The sequence below is a fragment of the Delphinapterus leucas genome, chromosome 4 (assembly GCF_059928025.1).
Source record: "Delphinapterus leucas isolate spDelLeu-1000000601 "Yukka" chromosome 4, BTC_Dleu_Yukka2, whole genome shotgun sequence".
Classification (NCBI taxonomy): domain Eukaryota; kingdom Metazoa; phylum Chordata; class Mammalia; order Artiodactyla; family Monodontidae; genus Delphinapterus; species Delphinapterus leucas.
The window spans coordinates 23,544,783-23,561,947 of record NC_143132.1 but is presented as its reverse complement, the minus strand read 5'-3'; the positions used below and the strand labels follow the sequence as shown (position 1 = coordinate 23,561,947).

General features: G+C 36.3%; 1 pseudogene; it reads left to right on the top strand.

Annotated features, from left to right (window-relative positions):
* Positions 1–4,856: 4,856 nt before the first annotated feature.
* Positions 4,857–7,829, top strand: LOC111175142 (ribosomal protein S6 kinase beta-1 pseudogene; annotated as a pseudogene).
* Positions 7,830–17,165: the final 9,336 nt, after the last annotated feature.

Below are 17,165 nucleotides of genomic sequence, written 5' to 3'. Positions count from 1 at the left end.
GCTCAAAAAGAGTGTATTTCCCTTTCAAATATTTATATTTGAATCTTAATTTATGCATTTATCTTTAAGACTATAATATGGGATAGCATATTATGTTTACCAATTCCTTCTTATTTATTTAAATCTGGGAAGAATAGCATCCATAATTAATTCCTCTGAGAGTAGTTATCTAAGTTGGAGAAAAGGTGTCTATGGTTGAAAGGAAAAGAAAGCTAAATTCTAGAATTACAAAAACTGACATGACTCAGAAAAGAAAAGAAACACGTAGAAAAGAAACATGATTAACTCTCCCAAGTGTTTTTAGAATTATGTAAATGTCTTACTCCACTTGAGGATGATATTTTCATTGAATGCAAGCTCTTTATTAGCTCACTTTAATTGCCTATCTAGGCAGATATTTGGTAATTGCAATGTATATGTCAAATAAACTCCCCAGCATGTTTTTCAGCATTTTCAGCAGGCTTCCTGTAAGTTAAATGAAAATATCAAGTAAGAAATTGCAGTATCAGTTTTTTTCTCCCTAATTAGAACTGAACTTTTTTATTACCATTTTGAGTGTTGCTGTTTCATCTGTGATCCTGAAGTAGCTACTGCCTAATGACTCTGGTAGAGAAAAAAAGGTCATGGCTAACATTGTATTGGCATTTTGCCTTTGTCTAGTCACAGCAGGAGCCATTGCTCTATAGAATGTTTAAAGGAAATAAATCTGTGGCTTTTATGATGATTGAGAAACTGTACAATCCCTGGGTAGGGGGTTAATTAGAAATGAAAGGGCTTAAAATTTCTCTCAAAGCAGATCTCTTTGGGGAGGTCATTTTCAGAAAGCATCTCATTTATGCATCTCTGAAGTGCTTTTTAAAAAGCATATTCTTTAAAAAAAAATGGAGAACCAGAGAAAAATCATGAGGATCAGAACTAGAAGGGATACGTCAATGAATAAGAAGTAATTGTAAAAATCCATTAGGAAACCTAGTAACTTCTGTCTGGTTAAATAGTGCTATTTGCATATATTTTACCATTGATATGATAAAATAATGCTAATTTTTTATAGCAGGCATTTTGTAATTGATTGTTTCAGTCATTTTTCTGTTTACATTAGAGGACAGATGTTATTCTTACATTTGTATTTGTGATAAAATTGTGTTCAGAGTAAGAGGGAATTATATAAATTGTCTGCAGGGAAGAACCAGTTAATTTTGTCCTACTTACATCACAAAACATGGACAAGATATTGTAGAGACCATGAAAGAAAATCTGCTCTTTCATTGAATATTCAAATGACTATAGGGCCTTATACTAGCCACAGAGAAAAGAAAAAGAAAATATTAACTTACATAGGAAATATGTTTTACTTTCTGGTAGCTTATAGTCTAGTAGAAGATATGTAGAAGATTCAAATATTAGTATAAGGGCTTCCCTGGTGGCGCAGTGGTTGAGAGTCTGCCTGCCGATGCAGGGGACACGGGTTCGTGCCCCGGTCCGGGAAGATCCCACATGCCGCGGAGTGGCTGGGCCCGAGAGCCATGGCCGCTGAGCCTGCGCGTCCGGAGCCTGTGCTCCGCAACGGGAGAGGCCACAACAGTGAGAGGCCCACGTACCGCAAAAAAAAAAAAAAAAAAATTAGTATAAGATAGTGGGTGTCACTTGCCAGGTCCCCGAAAATGCCATCACCATGCTAACTTGTGGATAAAGTAAAGCCAAGTTTATTACTTCAGTAGGGGGAGCCCCTGTGTTGAGTCTTAGTAGGGTCTCAGAAGGGAGACATCAATAGCAATATATTCAGAAAGATTTGGAGATCTCAGTTTTCTCCTTTTTCTTTGAGCATTTACTTTAGAAAATTTGCAATTTTAAGTACTTTCTCCTCTCTTTGAAATGTATATAAATCCTTTGAAAGCTAGATTGGTATTTTATTAGTTTATGACCTAGGAATGTCTTTCTCAAGGACTTAGAGACTATTTCTTTGAAATGTATTCATCAAGAGAGATAGCACCCCTTACTCCCAGTCTCTGTGGGAGGGTAGGAGCCTATTTCTGTGGGCACTTTGCTCCAAGGTGCAAAACTACTTCCTATTATCATAAAGATACGTGAAGTTTGTTTTTCCTCTGGATAATGCCAATTAACTCACACAGACGACACCCCCATAATAAGGCAAAGTTAAGATGAACTATGTGTGATAAATGGTGCTGTTAAGTCCTCTGACTTGAGGACTAGTCCTTGAAAACATGTAACGGGTTGTATCTGCATGACTGTGTAAAAGAGTGAGATTTATTTTTGTTTTAAAAATATCTTAGCAGATTGCTTGTACTGCACATCACACTCTGGTTTAATTAATGTTTATTCAATAATGAAAGTGTTCTCTTTCTCTACTACCTTTGTGGAAAGAATTTCTGGGTTGGGAGACTTTGTTTTTGATTCTATTTCCCCAAATTTCCATCACAGGGGACCTGTTTGGGACTGGGCAAAGTTTGGCTGTAATAGTTTAGGACTGGTGGGCACAGTGAGAGAAGGGTTTGAAGTGAGTCTTGAAGAGTAAAGATTTGTTTGTTCAGCTAAATCGAGCTTTATTATTCTGAGAAGGAGCTATGGGTAAGTAGACTACTCTATTGTTCAGATAACCAGGTATTCGGTAAGTTCCTAAAACAATGAATGAAGTTATTATAACTTCATCTCCCTGGGTAAAAGTTTTCTGGAGTATTAAATTCATATTAATTGCAGGCTATAGAATATTAAATTTGTGTTAGTGTACACAACAAGCTGTGGGTCTGTAAGTGGTTTCAATTCTCATGTGGAAAATTGCCATTCAAATGATATAAGCAAACAGTTGTTGGTGTTCAGGGTAAAGAGGCTTCATATTTCAGTTGTGATAAGAGAAAGCATGTTCATAACTCCATTGGAATTCATGACTGTTCTTGAAGACAAGAAAGAATTTCAGTAAAAAGGCATGAGTAGGAAAGATGTTCTAGCTAGGATTGATTCAACAGCGTATGAGGCTGCAACCTTGAGGAAGGGAAGGGAATCTGAATATGTAGCTCCACTGATAAATAGCCAGAGATGAGGCTGAAAGAAAAATAGAGGAGAGATTCTAAGGAATTTTGAGTGTTGACCCTTAGGACTTTGGTTTTTACTTGGTAGGAACTGGGGAAAGAAAATCAAATTGACAACTGATTTAATAAAGACATGTTGATTCAGTGATATGGCTAGAGAAAATATATCAGCTAGAATGTTTTAGGAGCAGGATATATTATTATTGATTTTAATTATTCAGTATTAAAAGATGTCTGGAGCAAGTGGTTCAAGGGTTATATAACTCAGCTTCTCAACCATGCCTGGATTCTAGGTCATCTTCATACTGTTCTCTTATTCACAAGAAGGTGGTCCTATAGATCCAGCATCACATACTTATGTGACCAGGTCCAATCCGGGATATAAAAAGGTGGCTTTCTGTCTGCTCATCACTTTTTTTTTCTTTCTTTTTAATCAGGAAGGCATACCTTTCCAGAAATCCTCCAGAAGACTTTACTTTAGATCAGAGAGTGGACAAGATTAGGACACAACCTCACACTCTTGTTGCAAGGGAGGGAATATGAAAGTAAGTGGAAAGGAAAAAATTATTCCCCTATAGTTATCAATTTATATTACATAAAGCTTCAAAAATGAAAAAAAATTCTATTTTGCCTCGACAACTGACAGATTGAATTGATAGACAACTTAATGGTACAGTCAAGATAAGATAGAAACAAATGATAATGATTACATAAAATGTCAGAGGGCTTGTGATAATAGGTTAACAACTTAGAAAACAATCAAAGTATACTCGAGGATCATGTTATATTATAGCATAAATACCAGAAGATTAAAGTAATTAATTGCAAAAAATGAAACTATAAACTAGACATGAGTGTATATTTTTTGATTTTGAGATCAGATTATATCAAAGCATAAAAGTGATATCACAGAGGAAAAGAGAGATCGCAAAGAAAAAAATATATAGTATAAGCTACACGACCAAAATAAAGCATCAGAAAAAAAATTGTAGAAGAAAATGCTTTTAAAATATTTGTCATTTACTTTATGAATGCTTATATATGACTACTAATTTAAAAAGCTTTTGCAGAATGATTTTTAAAACACATATAAATGACCCCTAAATGGATAAAAAGCAGAAAGAGAAAAAATATAAAGAAAAAATTATGAAAAGAAACTTACTACTAATCAAGAATTGCATATTTGAGCACAATAACATTTCATACCATAAGTCAAAGAAGAATAAAAATTAGTATATAAGAGATGTTAAGAATGTTGGAAAATTGGTCTTTCACATCTCAGTCGATGAAGCAAAGAATGATAACATGCCTCACTTCTAGAAGATGATTTGGTAATATATGTCAAAATATTAAAATGTGTTTTTTACTTAGTATTATAGCCCATAGATATTGAGTAATACTATGGTGAAAGTACTATATATATTTTATATATAGTAACCTGCGTCAAGCCTATGGAGTGCGAATCACTTTTAATCTCTTTTACAGATAAGAAAACTGCAGCACTGTGGGGTGAGATAAACTCAGGGACACAGCTGATAAGTTTTGGGGCCAGATTTCAAAATTATGGTGTCTGTCTCAACAGGTCACACACATAAATATCATGTTACCTTGCTTCTCTACTTTAAATAATCTTACTTAAAGAAATAGAGGAATTATAAAGATGTATGTTAAAGATATTTGCATAAAGAATTTTTAAAGTAGTTAAAACTTTCATATGAAGTAAGTATCCAAACAGGAGAATTTTGCTTAAAAAGTTTACATTTTTTAAAATTGGCAGTGATTATTTTTTGCTTCTGGCTGGCGATTAAACACACTCATATTCTTTACTTTAGAGATTTTAGGTAAATGACAAAATTCGTGCTCTGAAAATGTCTGATCTGTAGTCATTTTTTGTTTTTAATTTGAACAACAGTTTGACAAATTCTTGACATCTATCTAGAGAATCTAGAGAAGCATGGATTTCTGGGGCAGAGGAAGTAAGCTTCAGGTAGCATTGAGTGTTCAAATTGTAGGATTGCTTGCTGAATGTCTTACTTTCCACCTTCCTCCTATCTCCCCTAGAGAGACAAAATATTCAACTGCAAACTTCTATTTCTGTGTTGTTTTCTATTCAGAAAGTATGTTGCTATTTAGTCATTTCAGATAGGGATCATGGACTGAGCCTGTTTTGCTGCCTGGTCTCTGCATTAACTTAACCTCCTCTTAGACAACAGATAGATGATAGATAGATAGATAGATAGATAGATAGATAGATAGATGATATATAGATAGATAGCCCAAGCAGCTGGAGATGGCTGTAGCAATGGAGGGTCCAGGCCCTTGAGGCGATAAAGGAGGCAAGATGGCTTTTATCCAGCACCAGATTTCTAAGACAGGGAAGCTGAGGACATGGCAGGAGTGTTTGAAATAGTCTGGACCAGCCAGAGGATACAGGTTCTGAGGATGAGCTGGAGGAGAGCAGTCGGTCAAATGAAAGCATGGACCCTGGGGGAGTTGGACCTTATGCCCTTGGCATGGAGCATTGTGAGAAACTTGAAATCTCAGAAACTACTGTGAACAGAGGCCAGAAAAAGTCAGGCTAGAATGTTTCAAGCTACTTCGGGTACTTGGTAAAGGGGTCTGTGGAGAGATTTTACAAATAAGAAAAGTAACAGGAGCAAAAACTCAGAAAATATTTGCCATGAAGGTGCTTAAAAAGACAATGATAGTAAAAAGTGCTAAAGACACAACTCACATAAAAAGTAGGATGGAATATTCTGGAGAAAGTAAAGTACCTTTTCCTTGTGGATTTAATTTATGCTTTTCAGACCTATGGAAAATTCTACTTCATCCTTGAGTATCTCAGCAGAGGAGAATTACTTATGCAGTTAGAAAGAGAGGAAATATTTATGGAAGACACAACCTGCTTTTACTGGCAGAAATCTCCATGGCTTTGGGACATTTACATCAAAGGGGGATTATCTACATATACCTGATGTCGGAGAAAGTTATGCTTAATCACCAAGTTCATGGAAACTAACAGATTTTGGACTATTCAAAGAATCTATTCATGATGCAACAGTCACACACACATTTTGTGAAACAATAGAATACATGGACCCTGAAATCTTGATGAAAAGTGGCCACAGTAGTGCTGGGGATTAGTGTAGCTGGGGAGCTTTGATACAGGACATGTTGACTGGAGTACCCTCTTCATTGGGGAGAAGAGAAAGAAAACGATGAAATCCTCAAGTGTAAACTCAATTTGCCTCCCTACCTCACAGAAGAAGCCAGCGATCTGCTTAAAAAACTGCTGAAAAGAAATGCTGCTTCTCATCTTGGAGCTGGTCCTGGGGACATTGGAGAAGTTCCAGCTCATCCATTCTTCAGATATATTAACTTGGAAGAACTGCTAACTGGGAAGGGAGAGCCCCCTCTTTAAACCTCTTTTGCAACCTAAAGAGGATGTGAGTCTGTTTGATTTGAAGTTTACACATCAAACATCTATCTACCTGTTGACAGCTCAGATGACTCAGCTCTCAGCAAAATTGCCAACCAGGTCTTTTTGGGTTCTGCATATGTGACTCCATCTGTACTTGAAAACGTGAAAGAAAAGTTTTCCTTTGAACCAAAACTCTGGGCGAATTGAAGATGTATTGGCAGCCCATGAACACCTGTCAGCCGGGTCAAATTTTCTCCTGGACATTTCCAGGGAAGAGTTGCTTCAGCCAGCATGGCAAATCTTCAGACACCTGTGCCATATATGGTGGAAACAAGTGTCAGGAATAGACCAGGTGGATGTGACCATGACTGGGGAAACTTCAGCGCCATTTCCATTCTGACCTCCAAACTCCTGGCCATACAAAATCAAGCTCTTCCCATGATCTCCAAACAACAAGAGCACCTGTGTATGAATCTGTGACAAAGCAATGCTTTTTAAGAATTTAAGGCAGAAAGGTGGGGAGGGAATGGGTGAGTATCCTTCAAGGTGAAAAAAGAAGACTCTACATAACAGTCTTGAAGAGTCAGTGTCATTCCATAAAACACTTTGGACAGAGGAAAAATAAACATGGATTTTCAAAAATCAATCAGTGGTGCCAGGAACTAAAGTGAAGTCGAATTTTGAAACTCTTAGGCACTAGGAACATCAATTAATTGATTCCTAGCGACATCTTCTCAAGCTTATCAAGGATTTTCATGTTGATGACTTGAAGCTGATGGTATTAAGGGTAAGGTATTGCTTCTGAATCACTGTTGAGTTCTGATTGTATTGAAAAAGAGTTATCCTTTCATTAAGCAAAGTATGAAGTTGTCTGTAATACTTGCAGCTAAGGATAAATTAGCATGAAACTTGGTCAAACTTTCTCCAGCAATATAGAATCAAAGACGAAAGAAACTTATCAATTGATGTTTTATGTGCAAACAACCTGAAAGTTGCACGTTATGTTTTATTCAGGTAACTTACTGAGCCCAGGAGACAGCCTCTCAGTTTCTAGGTGGTGATGAAGACCCCTAATTTCTTCCTGCATGAATATTTTAAATAAAAAATAAAAATCATATTTAATCATATAAAAAGAGAAAGTAAAAAAAAATTATGAGCTTGTTTTTTTAAAATGATGTTTTTAAGAGTATTTAATGCTATGAGAAACATTCATGGTATTTAAGCTTTAAAAACAATGTAAAACCTGTGTATTTAATATTTCCCATTTAATACAATTTAATGTATATATGCATATATAAACATTGTGTATTTGGAAATTTTCTTACACTAAAATCTAATTTGTAGAAACAAATTTGTTAACTCATTTGGTTTTGTTAAGGAGCTGACCTGCCAGGTAACAGAAACACAGAAATACAGGAATGAATAAATGAATGAATGAATGAATAAATAAACAAATAAATAAGGGAATGAATAATTAAATAAATCAAGAGATTTTAAGCATACCTGTTTTAAAACTAGGCTAGGGTAATCATAAAAAGCATAGGTAATTCTTATTATTTTTAAGTAAAAACAATTAGCCACTTGGATTTCTGTCATTCTTTTCAGCACATCAATGTGATGGGTTTTGGGGTATGTGGGAGAGCCTGTATCACCTTAAATACTGGCAGTGAATTCTGACTCTTCATTTTCTAAGCAGTAGTATGCTGGTAAATGTTTAAAAATAAACTCCGTGAAAAATAAATGAATGAATGAATGCATGCCTGCACTGATTTGTGGCACTTGTCAATTTCCATGGTATAAATACTCCAATGACCGCTTTTCAAACTACCAATGTATCGGAAAGAGCTGTGAATAATTGGTCCTAGGAAGTGGTAGGAGCCTGTTTCATACTCCATTTTTTCTGAGGCATGGTTCTGTGGACATGGTTCCTAGAGCGTCTATTCCTTGCATGCTGGTGTAACAAGTTCTGTTCTCTCTATGCTTGCTCAGGACCCATCTATTAGGTCTCACCTGTGTCTGTTTGAAGCTCTAGAACAGGGGTTGGCAAACTTTTTCTTAAAGGGACAGACAATAAATATTTTTAGACTTGTGGGCATTTGGTCTCTACTGCAACAAACTCAACTCATCTATTGAAGCTCAAAAACAGCCTTAGACAATATATAAAATGACGGACATGTCTGTGTTACAATAAAACTTTCTCTTATAAAAACAGGCAGCAGGGCTCTAGACCTTACTTTGCTGTTCCCGCCCATGAACTCCTGACTCTCTGCTGCACGCTGCATCCAGCTCTGTGCCCCAGGCTATGATACTGAGCCTCCCTGCAGGACTGCCGTGAATAGTATCACATCCATGTACACAGTTGTACCGTATAGCCACAGTCCCTGTGCTTTCATCCCCGGCTCAACTTACTAACACCAAGCCAAGAGATGGAAGGACAGAAATAACAATTTTGGTCACTTACTTTCCTTCTATTTTCTTCAATTTTTTCTTCTCTTAATTCACACTAAAAGGGAAAGGCATTATTTTTGCCATGTCGTGTACTCCGTTACTGAAGAACAAACATCACTTAGCCAAATGGGCTGGTGTAGGCTTCACTCCACGTTGGAATTCTCTGCTCTGAATCCTTCAGACTGGCTGCTTAGGAATGTGAAATATCTTTTTTTTCATCTAAACCTGGTTTTCAAACCTACTGCCTTGCTAAAGCAGTCAACTACCCTACATGTTCTGGATAATATCCTCGTGATTCAGAATATGATGTGAAAGGGAAATTAAGGTGCATTTCAATCATTTCTATTATATGGATGTATTAATAGTGGACAAAAATCAAGATAACAACAATAATTTGTGAGTATTAAGTAACTTTTTAAAATTACACAAAATTATTTTAAATCAGAATAATAAAAATCTTAAAATATTTCAAAATGAGGACACTGTGGAGAGCTTATAGAAATATTCTACAAGTTGCAAAATATTATTTTCATAAGGATTAAGTGGAAATTTAGACAATAGACTATTTGGCAAATGAGGAAGGGAACAGTCTGGTACAGCAAATGTAATAGACTCCCATGCCAAAGTTTGCCTAAGCGTTTCGGCTGCAGACAACGGGGAATAGCTGTGTAATAGGAATGTCATGCCAGATGTTCCAATTTCCCTGAACCTAAACTAATCACTGCTGTTGCTCTGGTCTATGAGAAAAAGAAGTTTTCATTTGAAAGCATTAGGGTTTGTGTTACATAAAATACCAGTTCTTTCTAATTCTTATTCTTAGTCCTATCACCAAAAGTCAGAAGAGATTAGAAATATGCCATTTGAATTCTTACAGTTAAATTTTATTTTATACAATTAGACCAATGCATTTCTCCATTTTATGGGACTTGATAGCCACATTTGAAATGGACTCCAAGGGGTATTGAAGAGGATAAAGATGTGGAAGAAAATCTCCCAGGGCTTCCCTGGTGGCGCAGTGGTTGAGAGTCCGCCTGCCAATGCAGGGGACACGGGTTTGTGCCCAGGTCCGGGAAGATCCCACATGCCGTGGAGCGGCTGGGCCCGTGAGCCATGGCCGCTGAGCCTGTGTGTCCGGAGCCTGTGCTCTGCAACGGGAGAGACCACAACAGTGAGAGGCCCGCGTACCGCAAAAAAAAAAAAAAGAAAATATCCCAAATAGACTTCTGCAGCTTAATTTTATATTGAAGGACTTCCAGAATCTAGTTTTATTTGTCTGTGTTTTAGTTGCAAAGTGACATTATATTTTGTCCGTGTGGAACACATTTTAAAACAATATTCTTCTTTAATACTGTAAGAGATACATAGTATTGCATGCCTCATTGATATATGAACATGATTAAGGAAATGAAATTGCCCATGCCTAAATAATTCTTTAAAAGTGTGCCATTAGAAAAATCAGAGCATGACAAGTTGTAATTATTAACTTTTATAAAATATCACTATATTTAGAAAAATAAATATACTGTGGTACAATAGCCATTAGTTTCACAGACAGGAAAGTAAAGCTAATGCTAATAAAATATATGCTTACAGATTTTTTAACTAGATATTTTCTTAATTACCTTTATTAATGAGAAGTTTGGATTAGTACAACTAATCTTTTTACTTTAAATGATTTTTTTTTTGATTCATGTTATTTTTAAGGCTGAAGTGGCTTCCTTTGAAATATCAAAGTCAATAATGTCACCACTTATTAACAACAAATTAAATGAAAGAAGAAATAGATAAATGCAACATTAAAAATTCAAAGATGTCACACAGCTCATCTATGCACATTTTCTCGACTTATAGTTAAGAAAACTCAGACATTTATCTGCTCTCAACTGATGAAAACTAACAAAAATAGATACAGTTCATGAGTTTAGAATACACAGATGAGGGAGCTGAGGCATAGAAGAAAGAAAACGATGAATGTCAGGGGTAATATAAAGCCGGGAATACTTATCAACTCACTTTGGTCAAACAGAAGTTAGAATGGTGGTTGCCAGGGCTGAGGGGCGGTGGAAACAGGGGGATGATGGTTAAAGAATACAAACTTTCAGTTATGAGGTGAATAAGATATAGCATGGTGACTATAGTTAATAATACTGTATTCTATACTCAAAAGTTGCTGTGACAGTAGACCTTTAATGTTCCATTGTAACAGCAACAACAACGAAATGGTAATTATGTGTGGTGAAAAACCTGTTAATTAACCTCATTGTAGTAAACATTTTGCAATATATAAGTGTATCAAATCATCACCTTGTATGCCTTACTTACACAATGTTATATGTCAATTATATCTTAATAAAGCTGACAGGGTGGTGAGAGCAAGCTAACGGGATAGAGGTTTCAAGTTTATCTCAGTAAGTTCTTGGTGGCAAAATCAAAAGAGAAAATATGTTTTATATTGAGATTCTTAATTGTTTAAGCTAAAAAGAAACCACTTGTATAGGGGGAGTAAAATTCATTTATTTGCATGCTTGTTTGTTTTATTGATACTAATATCTGAATGTAATGCCTCTAAGGAGTTTCTTATGATGTAGAGACATAGGTCCTCAAAATACCCTAGTGACATCTAATTACCTCTTTTTATTACTTTCCTCAATGAAAGACAGATTTCCAAGGGACCAAATCACTTATCAGCACTCTGGCTGTCTGATTTGATTTGAGTAAAATTAAGACTACCTGGAGAAGTGGTTATTTGATAAAAACCACACAGCTATTTCAGGACTAACCCAGATCCCTGGAGTTATAAGTAATAATATCTCCAGTATTAAATTTTATATATAATTGGTAATTTCCTGGACAACTGAGTGTATTCAATCTGGTTTCTCTCTCATTTTTCTTTATACATTTACTTTTCAACATAGTCTTTGATAGATTTTTCACTTTCAAATGTTTATTGTTTGTTATTCTCCAAAAACTGCTTATAGATTTCCCAAACTACAGGTGAGGAAATAAGATGTTATCTGAAAAATAATTTTACTGACTATTCAATTCCTTCAAATAACTGCATATAGACAAAGCTTGAAAAGAATCCATTTGCAGAAAATAAGTGTACAAGTTCTTTGTAAGTTCACACATGGCTCAAACACACCTTGGTTGTAATTTTACAACCTCACTTAATCATGCTTTTGGGTAGAGATTATTTCTTTTGTAACCTTTTGTGATTTACAGTATTTCAAATAATGTGTAACACATAATACACATTTAATGGATTTTTAAATTTTTTTTTTTTGGCTGTGCCCCATGGAATGCGGAACTTCCCTGACCAGGGATTGAACCCATGCCCCCTACTTTGGGAGCGTGGAGTCTTAACAACTGGACCATGAGGGAAGTCCAGTTAATGGATTTTAAATGAACATATAAGGGATAAATCAGTCTTAATTGCTCTGTTTTACCCTGTCTATAATTTGATTCATCAATTAGTTAATTATTAATAAGCCATTCATATAAGATTTCAGCAATGAGAATAATGTTTTCTCAATAGGTATGTTTTTATCGGTGAAGATGATTTCAGGTATAAGTTACCAAAAAAGAAGAACAACAACAAAAAATTGGATAAAAAAGTAAAAATATTTGTTATTTCAAGTAGCTAGAATGGTCCAGGAAAGGGTGGCTTTTCTATTGGTTAATTTACTGGATCAATGATATCATTAAAGACCTGAGGGCTTCCCTGGTGGCGCAGTGGTTGAGAGTCTGCCTGCCGATGCAGGGGACACGGGTTCGTGCCCCGGTCTGGGAAAATCCCACATGTCACGGAGTGGCTGGGCCCGTGAGCCATGGCCGCTGAGCCTGCGCGTCCGCAGCAGGAGAGGCCACAACAGTAAGAGGCCCGCGTATCGCAAAAAAAAACAAAAAAGCAAAAACCAAACAAACAAACAAAAAAGACCTGAGTCCATTTCCTCTTTCTGCTCTGTTATTCTTCGTGTATTTCTGGAATACCTCATGGGTCCAAGAGGGCTGCACACCTGCAGGCAGTGCATTCTAATACTTAGAATACCATGACATGTACAATACTGGCTGAATCAAAGAATAGTAAGATGACAACCTTTTTGCTGGGAAAATTATTAAAAGAGTTGGTTGCATACTTACATTGTATTGAGTTAGGAAGTTATTTTAATTTTCATAGAGTGATAAGCATGAGAACAACTGATTATGTTTATTGTAACAGAACAACATGCCTTTTGAAATGAATCCATGGTTCTAATGCTAATTCTCTATAAGCATTTGGTTTGGAGTTGCCTAAAATTTATATTTGAGTGTTTCCAAAAAAATTAGAAAAAAATGCTCAATTTTTTTACCGAGTTGCAGGTTTATAGGTTATGGAGACCAATTTCTAGCTTTCCTTAATTAAGTGCATTAATGTTATTTTCCTATCAACTTTTCACAATAATGTATGGTCTTAAAGGAAAAGCTTTAATAAATGAGAAAGAAAGAGAGAAAGAGAAAGAGAAAGAAAGAAAGAAAGAAAGAAAGGGAAAGAAAGAAAAGAAGGAGGGGAGAAAGGGAGAAAGAAACAAAGATAGAGGGAGGGAGGAAGTGAGTCAGAAAGGAAGGGGGCAGGGCACAACCATTAAAAGAATAGCACACCCATTAAGAAAAACAGGATACCACAAAAACTGGTTAGAACCTACTAGGCCCAAGATGGCAGAAGATTTGACTTCCAGGAGAACTTAAGCCTCATTATATGCTCATTGTAATATATTAGCATGCTAAATGACACACCCACAAGTGCCATGGAAGTTCAGAGGCCATCCATAAAAGGCCAAAGTGTAGATGGTGCCCCAACTCCTAGAAATTCCCACCCCTTCTCCAAGACAGAATATTCCTCTCCCTTGTTAGCCTATGAAATTAGCCAGCCCATAAAAACTAACCATCCCCACACCTCCGGTCCTACTCCTGCCTTTTGAGACTGTCTGCATTCTGTGTATGGAATGTGTATCTCCCAGGGTTGCTCTCATTTTCCTGGAGGAACCCATGCCCTGTGGCCTCTCTCCCCCTCTGAGATGACCCATAATGTGCCTATGGAGTGTGTATCTCTCAGTTAACCTGTTTTCTCTTTACTATGGCTCGCTCTTGAATTCTTTCCTGCACGAAGCCAAGGACCCTCACTTGGCGGCCCATCCCAGGGACTCACCTGAGACCTGGGACATGACTCTACTCTGGTGCCCCATTTTTTCCTGCAACAGAAGGCAGGCAGGCAGGCAGGAAGGAAGGAAGGAAGGAAGGAAGGGAAAAAAGACAGGAAGAGAGAGAAAAAAGAAAAGAAAAAATATATAACTGCGGGAATTTTAATTTTTGCTAAGAAAAATGATATTTAAAACAAAAAGTTCAAAGTATTACAGAAACCATGTGAACATTTTATTTACCTAGTCATTCAGCACCCATGACCCAGTGCCATGTGCTTACCATGTGCCAAGCTAATATATTAGCTAAAAGATGACTAAGATATACTTTCTTCCCAAATTCTTTAGACATTTTAATATTTATTTCAGTAGAAGATATATATTTATTTAATGAAGATGATTATTATTTATTAATGAGAGGGGTCTTCTTGAAGCATTTTTTGGCTATTGCTCTCAATACCTAGGGAAAAAATGATTGATAAAGAGAACACGCAAATTGTTTTGAGCAGAATCCACAAGCTATGCATTATCTAAAAAAGAAATGAGATATGAATTTAGAATACCTATGTTCTGTTTAAGTAGAATTCAAGGATATTGTCTCCTTGCCAGCAGAAGTAACTTGTAAGTGGAACAGTTAAAAATAAAAACCCTGATACTACCCAAGTGTTTATCTTTGTTAACAACAAAAGCACCCTCAGGGATCCTAGTTAGTTTCCTCCCCCATTTACTCCACCCACAATGAAATATAATGATGATAGGTATAAGGGCAAGAGCATTCATTAATGCAAACCTCAATTTATATGAAGAAGTGACATTTTATTGTGGTAAATAAAAATAACAAGGATACTGACATGGCATAGAATAATCGCTTACAGCATGACTGAAATTAGGGAATGTGGTAGACAGTTGAGGCTAGATGGCTTTCCATTAGAACTAGGAGAAAGACTGAATTACGTACTGCCTTTTGTCAGTGAGCAGTAGAAGAATCATTGATGTGTGCAATGCAGATTACTTCAAAGAGACTTGGAGTAGAAATTAGAAAACTGTTTTGAATCCTGGTGCCTATATTCATTCATTTATTTCCTACTCATCTTTTATCAATTTATTTATTAATTTTAATTAGGCAATGATTTTAATACATTTTTATGATGGAATATGTTTAATTTTGAGGGTTTTTTTTTTGCAGCTCAGATTTTTCTTTTTATTATTTATTTATCTTTAACAATAATATATTCAGGTGATATCAAAACTCTGAGGGTACAAAAGAATAATCTTTAAGTCTCCTTTGGGAACGTTGTTGGGAGCTTCATTTCCTAACCACAATGCCTCTTTCTTGAATGGAGGATGTTGCTGATTTTGAGTGACTGTCACTCACAGAAAGAATGCAGGGCTCTGGATTACTGATTATCCACCACTGACCCTGCGGCTTGAGTTGCATGTGTAAGTTTAGGTGACATTTTTGCTCATTCATGTTCCAACTAAAATGCTGCCTTTGACTAGAGCACCCAAGGGTGGCTAAGGAGGCAGCAGACATCTTTTACCCTGTGCATTCCCAACACTGTTGCTGAGGACAGTTCAGCCATTCCCACCACAGGCTCTCTGACCCCTGTCAAGCAGTCCTTGTCACTCTGCAACAACAAAGGGCTCTTCCAAACAATGTCATCTATCTTGCCTCTGATCAATATGATGTCATGCTTTCCCAGGTAAGTCACAAGCTGGGCCAGAGAAGGGATGGACATTACTTGGATGAACGGGACCATTTTTCTAGTCATCTAGGTCCCTCTTCTGGTCTTCATCCCCTCCTCCATGATTTGCAGACAAGTGTTGTGCAATGTCAACATTGAAAGAGGTTATAGTTCACAAATGTGGCTTTTGCCTAAAGTGTCCAAGAGAATAGTTAATACATTTACACTATGAACTCTCAATGGTAAATATAACATGACCAGAAAACTATTTATCATTCAAATTTTCCTACATACTCTGAATAAAATTACATCACAACTTTTGAGAGAGTAATTTGAAGCCAGTATCCATTATGGCACAATGGGTGATGCAGCATTAAATAAATGGTATTAAGGAACCATAAAGCCAAAAAGGCCCACATTGTTTCAATTCAGACAGGCTGAGGAAAGCCATGTCACTATGTGCAAAAGCAATATAGCTACCTTTTTTTCTCATGACGGGAATAATAAAATTAGCAAGAAATGGCACATTTGATGATTAAGAAAAAGAATAGAGGGTCCCTGGGCCTCAATAAGAAAAGATAGTTTAGTACACTACAAAGACTCTTCCTACCCATTATTTTAAATTTACATTAATAAATCACTCTACCCCACATGGGTCCATGCACTTTTAACATATTTTTTTAAAAATCCAATTCCTTATATGTACACAGGGTCCCCACCAAAGATATTTGCTTAAAGCTCCACATACTCTTGGGTAAGCCCTGCCCAGAAATATGCTAACTGTGAAGTGTGGTCAATACAATTACATAATCTGAAATCTGCTTTCTAATTTCCACTCCATAGTCCATTGCTATGAGATTTTGAAAAAGAGTAATGTCTTTGTACTTCTTTTTCCTCTCTTCCAAATGGAGATACAAGAGTAATTACATCACTAGTATGGTGTGAATACTAATTACCCATATAGAATGCCTAGTAATTGTTTTTATTATTATTACTACTAGTCTAGTGCTCCATAAATATTGACTAGTAGTAGTAGTAGTTGTAATAGTAGTACTCATGAGAGGTTGTGGCTTGAATTAAAAAGATGATCAGGGAAAATTTCTTGGAGGTAGAAATGTTTGAGGGAATTTAAGAACACATTCTTAAATATTTAACATTAGATTGTTGCTTTGCTAAACTCTTGTGAAATTCTTCAACTGCTCTGCATATACAGTAAAGTCTGGCATATACACGACCTTGAGTCCATGGTCCCTGGAAGGAGATGACTTCTGGAAAATGATATAATATGGAGAGAAGTGACTTCTGCAGAGTGACATCATGTAGAAAACAGACTGTAGGTACAGGAGGAAAAAATCCAGAAGAGAGAGAGAAAAGCAGAAGCAGGAATTTAGAG